Source organism: Gorilla gorilla, chromosome 16 (assembly GCF_029281585.2).
Source record: "Gorilla gorilla gorilla isolate KB3781 chromosome 16, NHGRI_mGorGor1-v2.1_pri, whole genome shotgun sequence".
NCBI classification, from domain to species: domain Eukaryota; kingdom Metazoa; phylum Chordata; class Mammalia; order Primates; family Hominidae; genus Gorilla; species Gorilla gorilla.
Genome location: NC_073240.2, coordinates 36389482 through 36411368, shown reverse-complemented (window position 1 = coordinate 36411368; position 21887 = coordinate 36389482). Strand labels below are relative to the sequence as shown.

Here is a 21887-nt window from a genome sequence, read left to right as displayed (position 1 = left end):
ATTGTTCAGCAATGACTCACTCCCCTTTAACTCTGGAGGAGTATGCTGCCCTGCTTATTTAAGCATTGGGTTGGAGGTGAGTACGTGAACATTCCAAGCCCAGGCCTGCAGTTGAAAGCATGAGTGTTTTCTGACACCCTCCGGGAATTCCTGACTTCACTAAGAGAAGAACATGCCCCAGAAACTCTGCCTCTCCAGCTGGGACCTCATAATGAGACAAATGGAGTAGAGCTATATCTTAGTCAGTTTGGGCTGCAATAACAAAATATCTTAGACTGGGTGGTTTATAAACAATGGAAATTTATTTCTCACTTTTCTAGAGGATTGAAATCTGGGATCAGGGTGCCCTTATAATCAAGGCCCTCTTCCAGGTGGCAAACTGTCATCTTCTCATTGTATCCTCACATGGGCAAAAGAGGGTGAGCTCTCTAGGGTCCCCTTTACTCATTCATGAAGGCGCCACCTTCATGACCTACTTGCCTCCCAAAGGCCTCACCTCTTAATAGCACCACATTGAAGGTTAGGCTTTCAACATATGAATGGGGGAGGGGTGACACATTCAGTCCCTTGCAAACTACTACAGGCAACTGAACAACTGCAGCCTGATGCAGAGCCACTCAGCTGAACCACTTGCCCATGAGCATGAGAAACAAAGCTTATTGCCTGAGTTTGAGGATGGTTGTTGTACATCATTATTGTAGCAATAGCTGACTGAAATCAATAGTAATACATTCACATAGATTAAAAGTCAAGGAGACTAAAAAGATATTCAGTGAAAAGTTTCCCTCCCTCTACAGTTATTCGAGCCAACAACTCCTTCCCATCAGCAAATATTTGTATTACTTCCTTGGTGATATTCCAAGTGATATTTAATGCACACGTAATTAAATATGAATATATACGCTCTCCCTTTTATTATATATAGTTTATGGTATTCACTCTCCTGCTCTTTTTCCCCCTTAACGTTTTGTGTCAATATATAAAGAACATCATTTCTTGCCACAACATGGTGTCCATTATATTAATGTATGGATGTTAGTTTCTAATACAGTACCTGAAAAGGATCAAAACAAGTTAGGAGATATGTCCAATATATCGTCCAGAGGTAGTCATGGAGAAATGATGGGATGTGATTGAAAAGCTATATCAGCAGAGGATAAAATTGTTTCCTGCCTTGAACCCTACTGAGCCTAGACCATTCAATAAGCCGGTTGTTGGGATTGAAAGTTAATACATATAAGTCGCTTAGAAAAGTGTCTGGCATATAGTAAGTGCTCGGTATATATTTAGTATTATAATTACCACTTTCATAATCTGCACCCTTCCTTCTCAGGTTCACCCCAATCAATAGAAACCTCTGAGGTGGCATAATTTGCCTCCTTGGATCCCCCCACCGACTCAATTTTTTTTATAGTTCTTATTCCCCTTGACTTCTCTGCAACATTGAAAATGATTTTCCCCTCCTTCCCCTCTGTCCAGCTTTGGCTGAACTGACCTTGCACTATCAAAGTTTCAAGGGCTCTTCTTCCACCCGCTCTGAGAACTGCTATGCTGTGTCCTCATCCCTTCTCATTGTCTATGTTTCACATTGGAACAGCACCATATAGATTTTGGAGTCAGAGAGACTGGTTCAAATCTGAGTGATATGTTAATTCTTATGCAATCTGGGACCTTGCTGAGCATCATTTTTTTCTAATACATAAAATGGAGGGAATTACACATAGTCCACAAGATTTTCGTGAGGTTTAAATGACATAACATAGATAATGTGCGTAGCACATAGTAGCTTCACAATAAATGTTATCTCGCTTAACTGCAATTTTTTTAATCCTCCCTTTCCTTACTGAGTTTTTGTCATTTCCATGGTTTCACAAGCTATCTCTAAGTAAGCGATCCCGACATCTCTATGTATCACCTCATCCCTATTTTACAGACAAGTAAACAAAGTCTCACCTTTCCCTGTGTCCACGGACCTGTTAGACATCACAAATAAATGTCATTGGCCTCTCCATTGCAACAGATCCAAACCAGTCTTTCTTCGCCACTGATTCCCAATTATTCTGACCCCTTGTCCCTCTCATTTCTGTGAATGATGCTACTTACCCATTCTTCAAACCTCACAGCCCTCTTCAATTCTTTCCTCTCCCATTGCTCATCTTTCCATTCATTTGCCAAGCCCATACCTTCACAATGATTCTTACAAAATAAAAGGTCTTCAGAGCTGGGAGAAATTTTCATGATCACATAGGAAACCATCTCCATTCCAGAGATGAAGCAAACTGAGACCTGTAGGAATAAGGGGAGGTTTAATTGGAAGAGTGTTTGGACCAACATCTAAGTCCTCTGACATGCAGGACAGTGGTCTTTCTGTGACACCTCACTGATAGACTTATTTCTCAACATTTCTGCTGCCTCCACTGTAGTGCAAGCCATCACTATGCCTGTTCCTTTATGACAGCAGCCTTCTACCTCTCCTCCTGGCCTCCATTCATCTACCCTTCCTGACTAATCTCATGACAGCACAGCTCTTCCGCCATTAGGCAGGAGTATGGTGTCTGCTCTGGTGCCCACAGTGTAGACCTATAGGACTATTTTTCATGCTTGGCCTTTTATGTAATCACCTTCATGGCTTCAGTCATATTCATATTCACATACATTTTAACATTTATGTAATAGTTTTCTCAACTGAGCTTCACATGGACTCATTTTTTTTCTACTTAACTTCATTCTTAGCAATCATCATCTGTGAAATAATGAGTTGGGTTCACTAGTGTATTTGTGAATGTCTGTTGAAATATATATTACCATTAAAATTAAAAGATACCTTCCTGTTTGTCACCTAAAAGCATGTCAAAGACCACATTACGGAGACACTAAATCAGCAAATAAGTGAATATTCAAGGATGACAGTATTTGGTGTGAAGAAAATTTTCAAACAATTAGAATATTCTGAAAATGAGGTACTACGTTTCACTAGAGATACGCAAACCAAGATTGGTCAATAAGGGATGTTGTAGAGGAAACATATCCAATAGAAACTTAGCTTATCTTGAAGGTTTTGACTAACCCTCAGAGTCCAGTAGTTTTTAGTTTGCTACTATCAAATTAATGTTTTGTAGAATCCATTTTAACTCACCTTTCTTCCATGAAAAAAGCTGTAGTTGCTTCCTATTATCTTCTAAATAAAGTACGTTATGAAATGAGTGACTCACTTCTTCCTTTTAACTTACTAAAGTTTCTAGTAAATAAAACCTGCTTGTTTATTTCATCGACTTCTTTTAACTTTCACTCCTCCAGGCATTAATTTTAGTTTCCCTCCAGAAAAAAGACACTTTCAACCCCAAGTCTAAGGTTATCCCCTAAGTGGGAACTCCACTGGAACTAATAGAAGGCATGAGTGTTTTAATTCTTTTGGAGTTATGAACATTTACCTCATACTAGATCACAGAATAAAGCCTGGGGTACTCTCATTCTTTAATTTCTATTCTGTTTTTGCTTCCCATTTCTTTTAAAAATAACAACTTCAACATTCTCAAAAAAGTGAGAAGACTCTAGACTACTAATCTCTCTCTCTTTCTGAAGAAGAGAATTTATAGCTTTTAATGGTTGTGAAAACCAGGAAATAATAGAGAAATCATGCATTCTGCAGGAATTCTCCTGAGTGTATTAAATTAAACTGACAGCGTTGATATCGCTATTCATGTTGAAATAATTAGCAATTCTAAGGCTATTAATGGTGTATTGTATCACTGTTTTAGAATTGGTAGGATGAATGCAAAAACCTTTTGGTGACTTTTGCTCCTACTAAAATTTAATTAGCCTTAGTTACTGACCTCATGTTTTATGTAACAGTACACTCCAAAATGATCTCATAAAGAATTGAAGTTTTGGAAGAAAGTCATTCTTGCTTTAAAAACTAGCAACACATAAAAGTTCTCTGAGTGTTTTTTAACTACTTTTGCAAAGTATTCTTATAATTGCTAACGTTACCTATGGGACTGACTGACTTTGAATTTAATTGAAGTAAAAATGCGTCTCTTTGACAAGGTCACTTTTTAAAGTAGAGCTGCACTACTTTGCATTACGGTTCTGATTTTTTTCATTCTAAATTAACTATGATGTATAAAATTATCGATAAAGAATAATACCTTGGCCATCAAATATTAATAATGATTACAAGAGAGGAAAACTACCTTTAATGCACATAAAATTTATGGTTGGTAATGATCTCTACTAAATCTGCAAGACTGGGTCTGTACAGTGAAGAGCAGGCAATGTAACAGGGCTCAATGGAAGGATCTAATTCAGATCTTGCTCCATAAGAGATTTGAGACTATGAAGTCTACCCTAGCTGAAATTAAACCAACCCTTAAAAACAAAACAAAACACGAAGTACCACAAATGGTATGGTGGTGGTGGTGTCATTGAGGGTAGATGAGAAGTTAGCCCACCAAGAATTCTATGTGGCTTATTTGGAGTTTTTTAAAAATACCTTATGATTGCATGTTGCTCTGAAAGCACAGTATGGTAATGACTATTTTGTATTACTAGCTAATCATTTTGACAATTTCATAGATATTGGACTTTCTGCTCCTTCAGAAAGTTGCTACAAAATGTACCCTCCCAATTCCAAGAAAAAGGAAAAGTATGTTCTAATCTTCCTTCTGGTAGGTCAGTTGGTCCAGAAGCTTATACTAAACTTCCTTCTGATTCATACTGGGCAAATGATGCACAAGAGCTCAATATGTTCAGAGTGCAATGTTTGAGCTACATGTGGTTCTTTAAGACTTATTTCAGGATACAAGTTTATTATGCTAGGAGATGCAGGGCATATAGTAGTGGTGTGCCTCTCTTTGTTCATAGTATTTGCAAAAATCAATTAAGGCAGGGATGGTATTCCAAGATGATTCACAAACTGTGACCATTGCAGCATTAGCTTTAAGGAAGCTAACCTGGTAGGTTAGAAAGAGCATCAGACCAAGAGGTAAAAGAAAAAAACAAACAAAATACTGGTTTTGAGATACAGCAACGTGCAAGATGCAAACAAGAACAAATCACCAAATTCCTATGAGCTTTAGTTTCCTCAGTCATAACATGAAGTTAATATATATTGACTCCCAAATCAAGTGAGTTAATAGGTATAAATATTTGAAATCCCAGGAGCTATACATATATAAGTTGCTGTTATTACTAAAGGTAACTCAATTTTACCATGTAAGACCATGTTCATCATGTAGGACTCCCTGAACCAGGACATGCGGCCTACACAGACATACCCTTCTGGTTCTATCCCATCTCCACACAGAAGACAGAGTTGTAAGAATTCTCTGTGTAGCCAAGTAATTTATTGTGCCCATGATTTATATCATATTACAGTCAATCAACAAACTAATGTTGACTACCTGCTCTGTGTGGAATGGCATGTTAAGCCTTGTAGAATTTCAAAAAAATTAATGAAGAAAGATATATCATTGAATTAAAAGTACTGAGCGGACACACGAACAAGATAATGCTTAGAAAAAATATCAAGTCAAAGGAAGCTATCTAGATGTTCATAGATTACTAAACTGTATCAATAAAGGAGGTGTTGTTGAGGAAGAAACTTGTTAAAAGGTCCTAGGCCTAGAGTAGCAGAGTACAAGGGGTAAAGGTATTTTCAGGGAAAAATAATGGTATGGTACAGCAAGAACCTATTTCATGGCTTCCTTCACTGGCCTGTTTAGTCTTGCGGTCATATATTCTCCCCTTGCTTCTCCTCCAGACATCTGTCCAATAAATAACTATAGCTTTAGTACTGCAGAGATCAAATATATATATGTATATATATATATATATATATATATATATATATATATATATATATCTGCTTTCTAGAAGCATAAGTCCTAAAATAAAATTAAAGCAAAAATGGACTCTTATTAGAAAGATTTTAGAATCTTCCACATATGCACATCCAATAAGAGAGGGCTTCCTGGAAAAGATGGATTTTTATGTAGAGAGTTTAAAAGGACACATATGTGCATTCCTAGCTGTTCCTTTTTCTTTGCAGAGGTAGAGCAAGGTTTTCTTTTTTCTTTTTATTATAGATACAACAGTACAGCACTAGAGTCTGAGAATGTGAGTGTTACATGCAGTGAGACTTGCTGAGTGACCTTAGGCAAGTCACTTACCGAGCCAAGTCTCAGTTCTTCCACTCAAAATAAGAATTTCATATGTTCTTCATATAGCACATTGAATTCTTGTGAGGGAAAAAAGATGAATTCATAAAGATGAATTATTTGCTGCTGTTAAGATTCTCTTTAAAAAATTCAAAATATTTGTAAGAAAACTTTTCACCCTTTGAGTACAAAATTTTCACAACACTTACTCTTTTCTATATTAACTGGAACTGAGCCATGAGAAAGTCCACTATGGATGAGACAGGCTGAAAATGAGACTCAGCCCTTGAGAAACAGAAGACTCTGTCCCTGAGACATGCAATGCAATCCAACAAAGGAGAGGAGGATTACTCCACCTCATCGTGGAAGACTGCTCTTCAGCTTTTATTGAAAATTTTCTACATCCTCTACTAATTATTCCTAAATGTACATATAAATTAGCCACTCAACAAGAATATTTAAAATTGCCTTCCAGGCTGGTCATGGTGGTTCATTCCTGTAATCTGCACACTTCGGGAGGCTGAGGCGGGCGGATCACTTGAGGCCAGGAGTTCGAGACCAGCCTGGCCAATATGGCAAAATTCCAACTTCACTAAAAGTACAAAAATTAGCCAGGCATGGTGGCACATGCCTGTAATCCCAGCTACTCAGGAAGCTGAGGCAGGAGAATTGCTTGCACCCAGGAAGCAGAGGTTGCAGTGAGCCGATATCGTGTCACTGCACTCCAGCCTGGGTGACAGGGTAAGACAGCCTAAAAAGTAAATAAATAAAAATAAACAAAATAAAATTGCCTTCCAATTATATTTCTGGACTTTAGCCTCTCAAACTGTTCAAGAAGAACAAATAGAATTCCTTCAAAGAAAAACTAACTTCTCTGAGGTCTTTCCCATAGACTGATCAGGAAAGGTGACTTCTTTAATGAAAGTATAATGTCATACAGTGTAGCCCAAGAAAATGTGGAAGAAGTTATCTGATCTGGAGGCCTACTTTTTTAAAAAGTAACATGTGAGTAGAAAATCATGAAGACTCAATATCCTCAACAATTCTACATGGGTTTTCAAAAATCAAAATTTACCTGTCATCAATGTGATAGAATGGAAGAAATGCTATTTTTTATTTTCTCACACGAATTTTAGATAACAACTTGAAAATGGATTCTTGAATTGACAGTGCCAGTAGTCAAATCCCATCTTCTAACCTCATCCCCAAACAAGGTCAGGGAAAGCTCTTGAAAGTGGCTTATTTTACATCATAGCCTCAGGTTAAGCCAAAATAATCCAGGAGGAGGAAAACAACAATCATAACAACAAAAAAATTCCCACAGTGAGCTACACACCCCAGATGCCCAGACTTTCCATGGGATCTTAAATGAGGGTCAGAGGTCAGTGCTAAGGAGCCTGGTGAAACAGTGAGAACCAAGATCCTGTTTCCATTTTAATGCCCTTATGTTTACGTTTTGTGTTCTGCAGGGGAAAGGCCCAGACATTTCCACTTCCAGGGAGGCCAGAGAAAACTGCACTCGATATAGTAGTTTGACAGAAAAACAGGGGTGTTTCATGGGGCTAAGGGTAATCTCAGTTCAAAAAATACAGAACTACCAAAAAGCACAGTTAGCTGAAAGTTCACATCCAATGCTGGCCTAAAATTAAAGTACCTTATGAAAATAAAGGCCATTGTTTTCAATCTGCTCCTTCACCTCTCCACCCACACACCTCCAGAGAAGGCTGCTTGTGTTTAAATTTAGCAGCAATGTGAGTTACATAATTGTCATGCGCCACCTCAATGTCCCAGTCTCCCAATTTGTCATGCCTGACCTTCCTATCACACTCTGATAAACTTCATGCTATTACAGCTGCTTATTTTGTTTATCTTAGAGACTGAAATGATAGTTTATCATTCATTTAACTTTACCTACTTTCTTGGCCACTTACTTCAGTAAAAACTTGTTTTTCTTTCTACAGAAAAATTTTCTTCCGTGGGTAAAATGCTGGACCCTCTCCCACTAACCCTTAAAGTGCCATCTCTTTCTCAGCTTCTGAACCTTTGGTGACCTTGGAAACTAGATTCAAATCAATGCTTCATGTAGTTCCTGAGCTTATCACTTTTAGATAACTTTAACTTCTGGTTTCCAGGCCAGGCCTCACTGGAAATCCTGAAACAACATAAGCATGTTCATTCTAGAGGGAAGTCCAGAGGGGATCAGAAATGCCACAGTCTCTTCTATCCTGACCTTACCAAAGGTCTAGTTGGTACTGGCTGGAATTCAGGAGGAGTGAGCTTCCCTAACCGTCTTGTGGCTGAACAGATGAGAGAAAATGACAGGACAGCCTCTCCCAAAAGAGACAACGAATGTGGTTATTTGGTCTAGGTCTACTACTAAAAATGAAAGAAGTCACAGGCCCTAATGGTTAACAATTGCTAATAAAGTTTACTTTTACTGTGTGCCAAGTCCGCACAAGCCCTAAGATGGGCCCTTTATGTGGATCAGCTCCTTGAACCCCTCCACCAGTTCTATAAGGACTAGTTATTACTGTCGTTAGCTACTGTTATTCTCCCCATTTTATGGATGAGAAAACTGAGCCTTAGGGTGATTAATCTTAAAGTTAAAAAACCAGAAATGGCTAGAGGCAGGTTTCAAACCCAGTCTGACTTCAAAGCCAGCCGTCTTTGAAGTTCTCCTCACTATGACATTCTCTGTCACAATATGACCAGGTGCCAGAATCACTTGAGGAATGCTGATCCCCATTTCCTCCACCTTCTCTACCACTTCCCAGCAAGATTCTATTTCCGAAGGCAGGTTGGGTTGCAAGCATCTACACATTAAAAAACAAGTAGCCTGCCCAGGTGGTTCCAATACAAATCAGAGTTGGAACCACTGACTACTATAGATAATAATGTAGGTCAATAGATTTTGTGAACTCTGAAGCACTCTATGAATGCTTTTACAATCAATAGGTTCCTTGTGGCAGAGACTTCATGTTACAGATCTTTGCATTATTTTTTCCCCACTCACTCATTGAACAAATATATTCCAGGAACAGCAAAGGCCTTTCGTAAACATCAGAAAAGGTCTCTGGAGGCAACAGATCTGAAAGACAAGCTCTGTGATTGCATATGATAATGTGCACACAGTGGGCATTCAAGCAGCAACTACTGAATTGTTGAAGAATGGTAGGATATGAGGGATATAACAAATGAAATATTTGTATGTATTGCTTTGCTTTAACCTTTTAATTGTTTTTGGGTCAGACATGATCTTTGAGAATCACCCTTTTGGTGAGCTGCTACACAAAAAGACCTTCTACTCTGCATTGACTCTGTCAGCACTATTACCCCAACCTCCTTTCTTTTAAATACTAAACACCTGTTTCTATTGGTTTGGTGCACAAACATAATGCTTCCTGCTCTTCAGTGAGGAAGATACTTTCAATTTTCTTTTATCATACTGGTGATGAGTTTATACTCTTCACGCATACTTTTTGTGGGCCATTAAAATTCATGAAAAGTGATATTTCAGTTGGCTGTGTCCCTAAGTTCTCAAATTCCAGTTTGGTTTACCTCCAGTTTCCTGGTAGCCATACATCAAGCATTTCTGTTATAGTAGCCAAAAAAGCAAACAAAGAAACAAGATGTGTGTTTGTAATCCTAAAGGCATGGTTTGTACACTTAGAAATTTTTTACAAATTTTGTAAAATTTTTCTCTTTTTCTATGTTTGGTCTTTGTTTCTATGCCTGATAAACAGGAAGTGCTTCAGCAGCAGTCAGCAGTCATAAATTAATTCAGACTTTCAGACATGTAAACTGTTTCTACCAAAAATAAAAGTATATCCTATAAATTAACATATCTCAGAGTATATACTTGAGGTGATTCAAAATATATTCTTTCATCAGACAAAATCTCAATTTAGTGATCAGCTCTATTAACTCATTTTCATACCATCCTAGACTCATTTTTTTCCTAAAATGATTTTAAATATATACACATAATAATTATCTTCTTAAAATGAAACAAACAAGATTCCAATCTTCTTCCCAACCCCCCAACTCCACCCTATAAGTTGCTTCTCTTTTAAAATATAACTGATTTCAGGAATTTGCCATGATTTTTTACGTGAGTAAGAAAAATAAGCAGGTATAATATTTGAAAGTAATCATTCGAAAGTAACAAACATATTTAATATTAAACATTATCTCCAAAATTTAAGTCCTTCTTTGAGTGTCTAAAATAGGGGATACCCACTGGAATCTGATCTAGGATCTTTTGTTTAATTGGGAACATGGCCATGAATTTGGGAAAAGAGATCAGGCCAAGGTTTATTTACCCAGATCCTGCTCCTGTTCTAACGGCCCTTGCAGTCCATGGATCAAGGGAAATGCATTGTTATCAAAGGAAATGGAGAGGAAAGGAGGCCCAAATCATCTGGATAGTGAGCCTCCTCTCAAGAGCCTAAACTTGTCTCTTGAGGGGCAAACTGGAAACCAAGTGAGGCTCAGCACTGTCTCTGGACCAGAGAACTAGAAATTGGGCCTAGAGTTTTCTCACTTTGTTTTGCAGTCAGACTATAAACAAAGATATTTTTATTACCTTCTGAACAATTTCCCTTTCTAAACACCATTTGTCAATCAAGTTTGGGCATGCAGAGGATGCTTGCAGGGCCAGGAAAGAAAACTTCCCGATAGATAATTGTGTAGCATCCAACCCCGAATCCATGGCCTATTTTTGAGTATCTTCTGCATACCAAACACTGGGAATTTAATGGAAAATAAGAAAGGCAGGGTGATGAAAGATAGCATCAAAAGACCTAAGATGAGGCAGAAACTATGTCTCAAATAATAGAATAACATTGACTCAACCAAACTATTCTACTAACTGCAATTATATCAGAATTTCTACTTTCTGGCTTCACTGGAATTGAAGATTAAATTTTAACAAAATAAAAAGAAACAGAAAATCTACAAATCTATTTTACATTTGAATTTTCATTTACTGTATTTTGTCTTTTTGTTGTTATTTTTTTTAAGAGAGGGTCAGAATGGATAGCTTCTAGAGGAAGTAGCCACTAAAATCAAACTTTCATTACCCTTATTCATGGCCCCACTGGAGCCAGATGTCATAGGGATCTTTACAACCTACAGATGAGCACTTTACCATGAGATAAGTTTGTAAGAATAAATTTTTGGGTATGGAACAAACTCTTTAAAAATAAGGCAGTCCCACCTTAAGCAAATACATGTTTTGAATAAACACCTCTGTTCTCTGGAGCCATAAGGAGCCTTTAATAATCATTTGAGGTATCTTAGAGCTTGAGACAGTTTCATCCTCATTGTCAAAGTGATCCAAAGTGATTGTCTATTAAAACCATCTCTTTTCCAATCTTGTCTAAAAAGAATGGGTATTTCTTTTTATTTTTTAAAGTCATCTTAATGAAAAGAGAATTAAATTTGTCTTTTTTCCTAAGAAATATATTTCCTACACGCTTACCCCCCTTAGCCCATTAGAAAGTTACTACATTTTTACAAAAAGAAAAAAAAAAATAACGTTGAATCTGAGGTCCCATGGGAACTGACCAGATATAAATAGAGAAAACAGGATTTGACTCCTTTGGGGCAGTTTTAATACCAAATGTTCCTATTTGTGTTTGATTAATTGCTCTCAAGGTGGTTTTTAACTCTAGAAAATGCAGGCTTTATAAACTTCATACCCAAGGATGCAAAGTTACTTGTTTCCGGAGTGTATGTAAAGATTCATCTTATTATTATATCAATTGGGTCAAATTATAGCACTTCGGAAAGCATACGTATGCTTTTCAAAGAGGGTAAGAAAAGGGGGCTCCTGAAAGTCTCTCAGACAGATAGCACAGTGGGAGGGAAACAGAACACCCTTCTGTTTTCCATTAAAGTTATGTTCTGCACCAAGTTTGATTGCTAAACATCTGGCAGCCTTTTCTCTGATAACATAGTTCAATAGGGTGGACAGTGCTAAGCCTTTGAAGCTCCCCTTCTAACTCTTAAGTGGTAGGTGAACAAGACAGGAAGATAAGAACTCTAGATTTTTCCCTTCTATCAAAAGTGGCAAAAGAGGTTTATGGTCTTTCCTTATTATTTTTATTCTTGGAGGTTCCACTGTTCCCTTTTCCTTGAATAGGATATAGGAGAAACTATGCGGAAACTACTAAAATGCTTTGCCCACCTCCACTGGCCAGGAACTAAGCCTTCTGCCTTTTCATTCACTGCTTGGAAGGAACCAATATTCATGATCATGTCTTTAAATGCTTATATTGGCCGAAAGTATTTGAGGTAATTTATAGTGAAAGAAAAAGTAGAAATACCCAAAGTGAGGAGGTCTGAAAGATTCTTCTACATCCTTTGGCTCTGATAATGAGATTATGCATCATTTGTTTTCTGGCAATTCTTCCCTTCATTAAACCAGGCTATCATTTCCAACAACAACAAAAACTTATTTATGAAGCTGGAAGAAATTGTAAAGGTCACAGACCTAACTTTACATTTTACAGATGAAGGAACTCTGTCTCAAAGAGGCAAAGGGACTCATTCAATGAGACACAGTTACATAAGAGTATTTGAGGGGATTCACAAGATGCATATAGCACAGTATTTTTACAAATAAGGAAATAGTTGTTTATGAAAGGAAGGAGAAACAAAAGCCTGTGATATTATCCCAAATGCACTAGAGTCCTGTATAGATAACTAGAGATATGTTGGCTACAAGTTTACCTCTGAGATTCCTAGCAGCCAAGGCAAAGAAAGAAAAATGATTTCTTACATATTCGCTATCCATTGATAAAAACGAATCAGTTTTTATCTGGATTCTCAGTAAGAAGTTCCTGCATTACCATGTGACTTATCCCTAGGTAAATGTATGTCTATAATAGTGAATATCATAGGGATCATGCTCCTCGAAGAAGTCTTATGGCATAATCTATAGTAAGCTTCCTAGATACCAAAAGGATTCCATTTAGGTGCATTGCTTTGAAGTTTGGATTATTCAGAGAGGAAATCTGCATGAAGAAATGAAAGGTGTAGAGCTCTTGAAACATACATTTATCAAGTATTTACTTTTTGCCAGACTGTATTCTCAATGCTTCATGTGCATGAACAAAATTCATCCTTAAGGCAACACTATGAGATATATACTATGTCTTCCCATTTTACAAATGGGGAAAATAGATACATGACTTGCCCAGGTGCGTGCAGCTATTGAGGGCTAGCTCCGAAGTCTGAGCTCTAAGCCACTATGTGCCACTGGCCAGTACTGTCAGAGGTGTTTGAACCAGAGCACCAGAGCAGCTCCATCTTGAATAGGGGCTGGAGAAAATGAGGCTGAAACCTACGGGGCTGCATTCCTAGATGATTAGGCATTCTAAGTCACAGGATGAGATGGGAGGTCAACACAAGGTACAGGTCATAAAGACCTTGCTGATAAAACAGGTTGCGGTAAAGACACTGGCTAAAACCTACCATAACCAAGATGGCAATGAGAGTGACCTCCGGTCGTCCTCACTGCTACACTCCCAACAGCACCATGACAGTTTACAAATGCCATGGCAACATCAGGAATTTACCCTATATGGTATAACAAGGGGAGGAACCCTCAGTTCCAGGAATTGCCATCTCCTTCCCAGAAAACTCATGAAAAATGCACCCCTTGTTTAGCATATAATCAAGAAATAACAACAACAACAAAAAAGGCAACCAGCGGCCCATGCTACTGTTCTGCCTATGGAGTAGCCATTCTTTCATTCCTTTACTTTCTTAACAAACTTGCTTTCACTTTATGGACTCACCCCGAATTCTTTCTTGTGCAAGATCCAAGAACCGTCTCTTGGGGTCTAGATCTAGAGCCCTTTCTGGTAACAGTACCAGTACTGCTTGACTCCCTAGTAGGGCATCTCTCTCTCTTATGTGTATTATGTTCTTCCAACAGTTCTCTACCTCAAGATCTACTAATCAGCAATTATTGATACTAAAAAATATCTTTTTGGTGAATAGTATTGTTTCTCCAACTTGTACACCAAACACAGCTGAAAGCTAACAATTTTAAGCCCTGGATCTACAATGAAGAGAAACCAATTCTCCAAACCAATTGTTACCAAAACCAATCAACCCTTAGAAATGCTGAAAAGGGCAGTTTTCTTCTGATCTCTGTAGGAAAATAGAACAAGAAATGCAAGTCAACTTCCAGGGCTCCCAGTGAAATAATTCACCATAGAGAAGGCTCCTGACACCACAGGGAAAAGCACTTCTGCTAACACTTCAAAATGTCCCTTAACCATGCTCTTCTACTTTGTAATGATTGCATGTTTTCCCTTTGGGCCTACTAAAGTATTTAATTGCAATTACACTCATTTACATAGCAGATGAGGCTAATTGCTGGTATTAGTTACCAAATGTATGCTTGTATTGTGAGGGTGAAAAAAATGCCCTACAGAAAAGAAAACGACTGTGCCTCTAATTAAGGAGTTATGAAGTCAGAATGAGCTGGTTCCAAGATGTAAATATGAAATTGAGGGCTTTCAGAACTCTATAATGGTTTTTTATTACTCCATCTCACTTCCTTGATTACACACAATGTTTAAGGACTAAAGATAAATACAGTGCAATGTTCATAGTGCTGACCTGATTGCTAGGCATGTTCTCTCACACGTAGAGTGAAATAAACGCAGTTGTCTTGCAAACCCATGATAAATGGTGGGTTATGAGTACCTGGTCTTCATTTACTTGGCTATTCAATTGCTAATTCTGGTTCCACTTATTGCAAAAGCAATGCTGGCATCCTGAAATACACACAATTTGGTATCCAAAGCTTGTTTTGTACATGCAGTGTAGAATAAACAAAGAAATCATAAAATGTACACATTTTGGGGGGAGGAGGAAGACTAAAAGTTAGAAACTTCTAGGTTGTTTTGGTCTTCCTTGATTAATTTCTGTGTAGGTACCATAATGCCTAAAATATGGAATTCTGTGGTGACTTACCTTGAGGAAGCTTCCAATTTCATTGGGGAGACAATTTATACACTTGAAGCCATCTCCGTATATATAGTTCCCTATACATTTCATGCCTGGAAGAATTTAAGGCAGAATGGTAGCCAACAATAAAAGATGGCAATATTTAGTGTTAACTGTAACCAGTTCAGGGGGTCAGAGAGGCGAGCTGTCAGAAAGGACAAGAGGCATTTGAGTAGGCATCATAAGAGAATGTTTGCTTAACAAAAATCTGCAGTGAACCAGTAGTCCAACTCTCACAGCACTCCAGCTGCCGAGACTAACAAACTCTGGTGTTTAAGAGTTTTTGTCTCCCATGATGATTTTTCACCTGTAAATTTTATTTTCCAGTTTCCCATTCCTTTCTCTTCTTTGTTCTGGATCCTCGCCACCACATCCTACACCTCCTCATAAATGAAATTATTTCATTAAAAAAAGAAAAAATAAACTTTTCAGGCTTTAAAATAGACTTGCTTAATTTTCTTTATACTGAATGCTTAGTATATGGTGTAGCGTTCAGTTACCTACACAGGTCACTTCATGAAATGAGTCTGGCTCTCAGCCAAGCTTCTGCCTCTCCCTTTTCTCTATGTTTAAAAAAAAAAAAAAAAAAAGATGGGTGTTGGGGAAGAAAAAATAAGGGGAAGAAAAAGAGAAAGGATGAAGAAAATCCTCCTAGCCACCAAAAAAAAAAAAAAAAAAAAAAAAATGCATTCCGTGGATACCACGGCCTCACCCTCCTTAGTAAGCATTCTTCTGAAACACAGGCCTTTGGTAAACTAATCCCAGGTGGTATGATGACAGGGTCAGCAGAGTGTTATTTTTTAAACTTGTGTGAAAATTTATTTTGAGTTTTATCTCATTCTCTGGGCACTCAGGCAGTGCAATCACTAAGCTCTGGTGCCAAATGTAAACAGGACATCCTTTCAGATATCGAGGTCCAGCTGGCGAGAACACACACCCTCTGCTTTTTGCCCTGTTCGGGAAACCAACCCCAGTCCTTTCACAGAGAGGTGCTGGAGCAGGGAAAACCTGCTCCTGCATGTGGGATGTAAACAGAATCCTTAAAAACATCTTTTTTATCGCTATTGTTTGATGGGTTCCTTACCATCTCCTAATTCTTCTTACACCACAGCAACACCTGCAGGCTAAAACTGTCACAAACTCCCCATGGTTGTGATTTGTCACAAAGTTTTACATTTACTGGGAATAGTTTATATCTTAGACCATGGGATCAGAGACTGTTCGGGCTAGAAGGCATTTGAGAGCTCATCCAGCACAATTTTCTAATTTTGCAAATAATAATAGATGCTGAAGAGTGAAAAAGAGGCATATATAGCCTTTGAGTAGCCCAATCTTCAGATGAATTGCTGCCCCATATACTCTTGGAAGCAGGTGGGCTATAAAGTAACAAAAAACATGAAGCCTAAGCTGAAAGAGCTATATGTATATGCATATTTTTATCATTTATCTGTATAACACAACACCAGAAAAAGTAAAGCTAGTATACTAGCAAGAGCTCAGTGAGGTACAAGTTTCAAGTAATGTAGAGGTTTATAGTTTAAGGGCATCAGTGAGAAGTAACTAGTCAGGAAATGCCTTAGGGAGGAGGTGAAATTCCCATAGTGCTCCCTCTTCCACGCCGGCAAAGGGGAGGAAATACTCGTGCCCAGGAGTTTAAGAGTGGCTGACTCCAATTCTTGTTGATACAAAATTTTATCAATTTTTATCTCTACTGCCATTTTCATTTTTATTTTTAACTTGTCTTCTCGTTGTTTCCTACTCTGTTGCATCAACTCTGGGAGCCCCATTTCAAACTCTATAGGACTACTCTCAGATGTCTGCTCAACTCACTGACTCATCTCTCTGGAATTGCTCATAGGAGTAGCTCCCCAGCTGGCTTCTCCACCTCACTTCTCCACTCACCCTACCCAACTCCACTGCAAACAGGTGATTAGATCAAGGATGAAAAGCTGATCCACTTTAAGGTCATCCACTTCTAGGAATTTGAAATTCAATGATAACAGAGTTCCATTAGTTTTTACATTCAATTGGAAGTATGGGGCTGGGTGCAGTGGCTCACACCTCTAATCCTAGCACTTTGGGAGTCCAAAGCAGGAGGAAACTTATAGCTCAGGGGTTTGAGACGAGACCAGCCTGGGCAACATAGTAAGCCCTCACCTCTGCAATCAAAAAATCCGCCAGACACGGTGGATACCTGTAGTCTCAGCTACTCGGGAGGCAGGGGCAGGAGGATCACTTGAGCCCAGGAGTTTCAGGTTGCAGTGAGCTATGATTGCACCACTGCACTCCAGCCTGGGTAGTAGAGTGAGACTCTGTCTCAAAAAATAAAATGAAATAAATGGAAGTATATCAAGTGCCTCAGAGACCTGAATGCCAGCCATGTGTACCGGAAGCAGAAAGAATTAGAGAAAGAGTACTTTCTGGCTTTCCTGACTTTCCTAGGACTATTTCAATCTTTTCCAAGGGCTAGCTACACTCCTGCCCTCAGGGTACCCATCAATATCTCTATATTCCTATAATAAATTCTCAATATTTACTTAAGTAGCTTGAGTTGTTTTCTGTTACTGAAAACCAAAGCTTTTCAATTAAAACTCACATCCTGGGCTTGAATATTTTCCCATTAATTCCATCTGGCCATCTGTCTGATTCTAGAACCACCCAAACCCAAGCATTAAGTTCAAACTAGTCCATTATTCTTTTCACCCCACAGATCTGTCAAAGGACTAGCAAGGCCAAGTTCAAACCACATTTAAGAACAGTTAACTAAAATCAGATTACTCTTAGCAGCTTTTCAAACATGCAGTAATTGAATATAAAGAAGTAATCATCAGGGTCTCCAATACAGCCTAGCTCCTAGTGTATTGACTTATCAGAGCAATCTCACTTTAAATATAACTTGAAATAATATTGTTATTCCATGCCTTTACACTCTTACATTTGTATATTTAATATGGTAGTTTGCTTAAAAAATCAGTTAAATAAATATATGCTTATACAATAGTATGGTGCTATGATTTAAAATAAAACATATACAAAAGAAGTTTGGCTTTATAATGAGATTCCTAAGTAAATCTAATTGGAGAATGGACTGGCTATGGTTAGAATTGATTTTGCTAATGTCATGTTCAGGTTTGAAAAGAGGAGCACATCTATTTGAAGACTGAAAATTTTCACTGGTCAGTCAACACACACTGTCCGTAGTCAGGTGAACATGTCAAGAATAACACTTTTAGAGACTTTGGTTCTTGCAAACAGATTATTTTCTGAAGAATCACTAATTTCCTGTTTCTTCAAGAAGGTCACAGAGACTCTGAAGCATCACATTCCCCCTCCCATGCCTGGGTACCAGTCCTCCCATCAATCCTCCATCATTATCATAACACTGCCCAGGACCAAATCTAGGCTACATTGTGAAGCCGAGTTCTGTTTCAGTGTCCTCTCCAAAGGTAGGTTCTCAGAATCCCCATGCTACCTCTTCAGACCAGGAATCCTCCCTTTCATTCCCCCCATCTCCACCCTCAGCACTTTTTTCCTGGACAGTGCCCAGTGCTTTTGACTTCACCATTTTCCACCACCATTATTTACCTTTCCAAGTCCTTTTACCTTAGGACCTTGGTGTCTGCTGATAAAATGGTAAGTATTTAGACCGTTCTGATACGTTAATTCACTACCTCCTTTGGCTAATTAGGTTTACATTTGAAGACAGCTTCTGGAGACAATGTTTATTAAATTTCAGAAGGCCCAGAATATGTTTTAACCCTTTTTTGCATATCCTATAAAATGCAATGGGGTACAGATCTTGTAGTAGCTGCCAAATATAAATCTGGATTGAATTCCTGAAGATAATTAAATTAGATTAGTTATTCTAGGTTTTTCTCAATGTCTTTCACCTATCTCTCCTCTTCTTTCCCGCATATCCATATGGTCATGCCAGATGAGGCTACATTAGTCAAACTATATGTGGCTCTAGGTAAAAATCATGTAATACATCTAGAATTTATTAGTTTCTTTCTGTATTATGGCCCTGTTGAAATCATTTGGACATACTGTATCTCAATTTCCTCCCCCGTTAAATGGGGTTACTATTGATCTATTATTCATAGAGTTTTTGGTAACATTCTGTTGTGTTAAAATACTTTGAGAGCCTTCTAGGAAAACTGTCAGAGAAAACTTAATATGTACTATTAAGGTTTTTTAAAAAAAATGTACTGAGCACCTATTGTACACAAAGCACTGCATCAGTTATAAAAGACACAAATATAACTAGTATTTTCTAAATTTAAAAAACTACACTCTAATGTGGAATTTTATAATAGATTATTCTACTAATGATAAACCCACAATATGAGCAACAATATTTCTTTAACTGCTATGGAAAAGAGACAAACATGCTTTTTACTTGTCTTTCAGAAATTTTCCCACAAATAAATGAGAAAAAGTTATGAAGAACCTCACGAATTACTTACAAGTTGTGGCCTAAAGAACATAAGCAAGTATCTGAATAATTTCCTATGCTTGATTAGGTGGCTGAGCAGAAACTGACCTTCTATCTACAGAACTGTCCTTTGAATGCCATTTGTCTCTATGGACTCAAGGAATTTACTGTGGAGTGCCTTGCCAACAGAGTGTTCACCTTGTTAATATTAACCATGAACTTCAGGTCCTGCTGTATGTACTCAAGAGGCAATATAACATAGAACATCAAAGCCCAAGAGACAGCTGAAGAGAAATGAAGATAACAGTTAAGCTAGGGAAAACTGGAAAACTTCGAGTGGCTCTAAACAGAGTTCCCCCCACCCTCGCCACACAACACACTGACCCTGTCACATAGTTTGGTTGCTAGGTTGAATTTAACTTATTCCAAGAACTTCCACCTCTGGAGAACATACTCAACTGGAAATGACAAGTGTTACGGGGAAATGCTAAAATTTTAACATATAGGCCCCTTCGATCAATATTATCTTACGGAAAATCCCAGAAATTTTAAGGTCAAATATGCTAGGGATATTCTGAACATTCATCAAAGATGCTGTTGTTAATTTGTCTCTTAGAATAAGGTAAAAACATTGTTTTTCTTCCTAATTTCTGTTCATATGGAGGGAATGCATTTCTGAAAAGAATGTTCTTTAAATGTTCACTCCAAAAACATGCAAAGAAATTTAAGAGTGAATCATATTCTCCCATTCTGCAGTTGGAGGCTGACCTGCCAGCATCTTACTCAACACTCCAAAGAAAAAGACTTTTCTTGTCTAAGAGCGCAGATAAAAGCTCTCACTTCAAAACTTTCCTCTCTTTGTAAGTCATAGTTCTTTGAGTCAGGACATGAACCTAACATTAAATGCAGCTGTCCAAGAAGTAGGTGTGCACAGGAAATGGGAAGGTGATAGGGAACAGCAAAAGGGCATTTTTATCTGGTCTCCGGGAAGGCTTGTGGAAAATCTTCCAGATATTTTATGGAATGACAAGAGAGGTAAAAAATTCAACCTTGGAGAAATATGGCAAAATTATTAAGGCACAGAATTTTTATAACTTTAGGCATATAAAAGTTAATGGGGTGTGTGTGTATGTGTTCACACAGGCACAAATATACGTGTCTATGTGCTTTAATTGGTGAGTGCTAAAAATAATTCAAATCTTAAACAGTTATGTTTTTTCTTTTTTTATCCAAATATTTTTATCCAAATTTAAGTTATGGGTTCAGTTAATTTTATCTGTTACTTCTGTGTGACCTTACTACAGAGTAAGGATCTATCACTCAATAAGGAATTTCTCTACTTTCCTGCTTCCATATATTTTCTATGATAATTTTTCCTGACCACCACTCCCTACCCTTTTTTGTGTGTCTACTTTGTGAATTCAGCACACCAAGTAACAGAATTGGGTTCTGAATATCAAACATGCATTGCATTCTTGCAAAGAAAGTGAATATGATTTATTAAAAAATATATTCACCTTAAGACATACAATTCAAAAGTTGGAGTAAAGTGATGAATCTTGGACATCACTGTAACTCTGCAGGCTACGCTTTTTCATATTGACCCTTGACCTGGTCTGCTGACAAATTTACAGTTTCAGAGAAGCCTGGAGTGTAACAAAAAAGCTGATATTCTCCCTTTGTATCTGCTCCTTATCCCTTTGTATCATTTTGTGTTAAAATAGCCAGCTTGTCAAGTGCTTTGGCCTTTCAGAGATGAGCACTAGAAATACAGGAATACATAGATGTCTTTTTATATAGGCTTTTTCCACCAAATTTAGCTGCAGGGGGATATAAAAGACAAATGTGTTGACAAATGACAAGATGTTACTCACTGTAAAAATATTATTGCATGCACACAATTTCCTGTTATGGTGCCTATATTGACTGCAACTTTGTTCAAAATGAACTGTATATTAAGAGAAACATCTTGCCTTGTGATCTGTTCTAGCTTGATTTTGAATTCTCTGAAAGCAGCTGTTTTAAAAAAAAAACCTTGCCCTAAACCTAATAATCACAAATAGACATGAATTTTCCCATGAGAGGCCACAAATTAAAAAAAGATTTTATTTGGATCAAAAGCGGTTTTGTCCAGAAATAGATAAAAATATTTCAGATAAAGTATGTGAAGGATGTGGCTCTGGAGACACATTAAGGAGTGTAACTGCCAACCTCTGTTGAAATGAGTGTTCTTCAATAATGATGTACAGATAGGCATATGGCTATTG

The 21887-nt window shown here is 37.8% G+C and overlaps 1 long non-coding RNA gene across 1 annotated transcript in view; it reads right to left on the bottom strand.

The window, feature by feature from the left end:
* LOC129527036 (uncharacterized) overlaps nucleotides 1-21887 on the bottom strand; it is a 310937-nt gene that overhangs the window by 144891 nt on the left and 144159 nt on the right. Inside the window, exon 2 of the long non-coding RNA XR_010130950.1 lies at nucleotides 2104-2286. This is a non-coding gene — a long non-coding RNA (uncharacterized lncRNA). The remainder of the gene's footprint in view (nucleotides 1-2103; nucleotides 2287-21887) is intronic.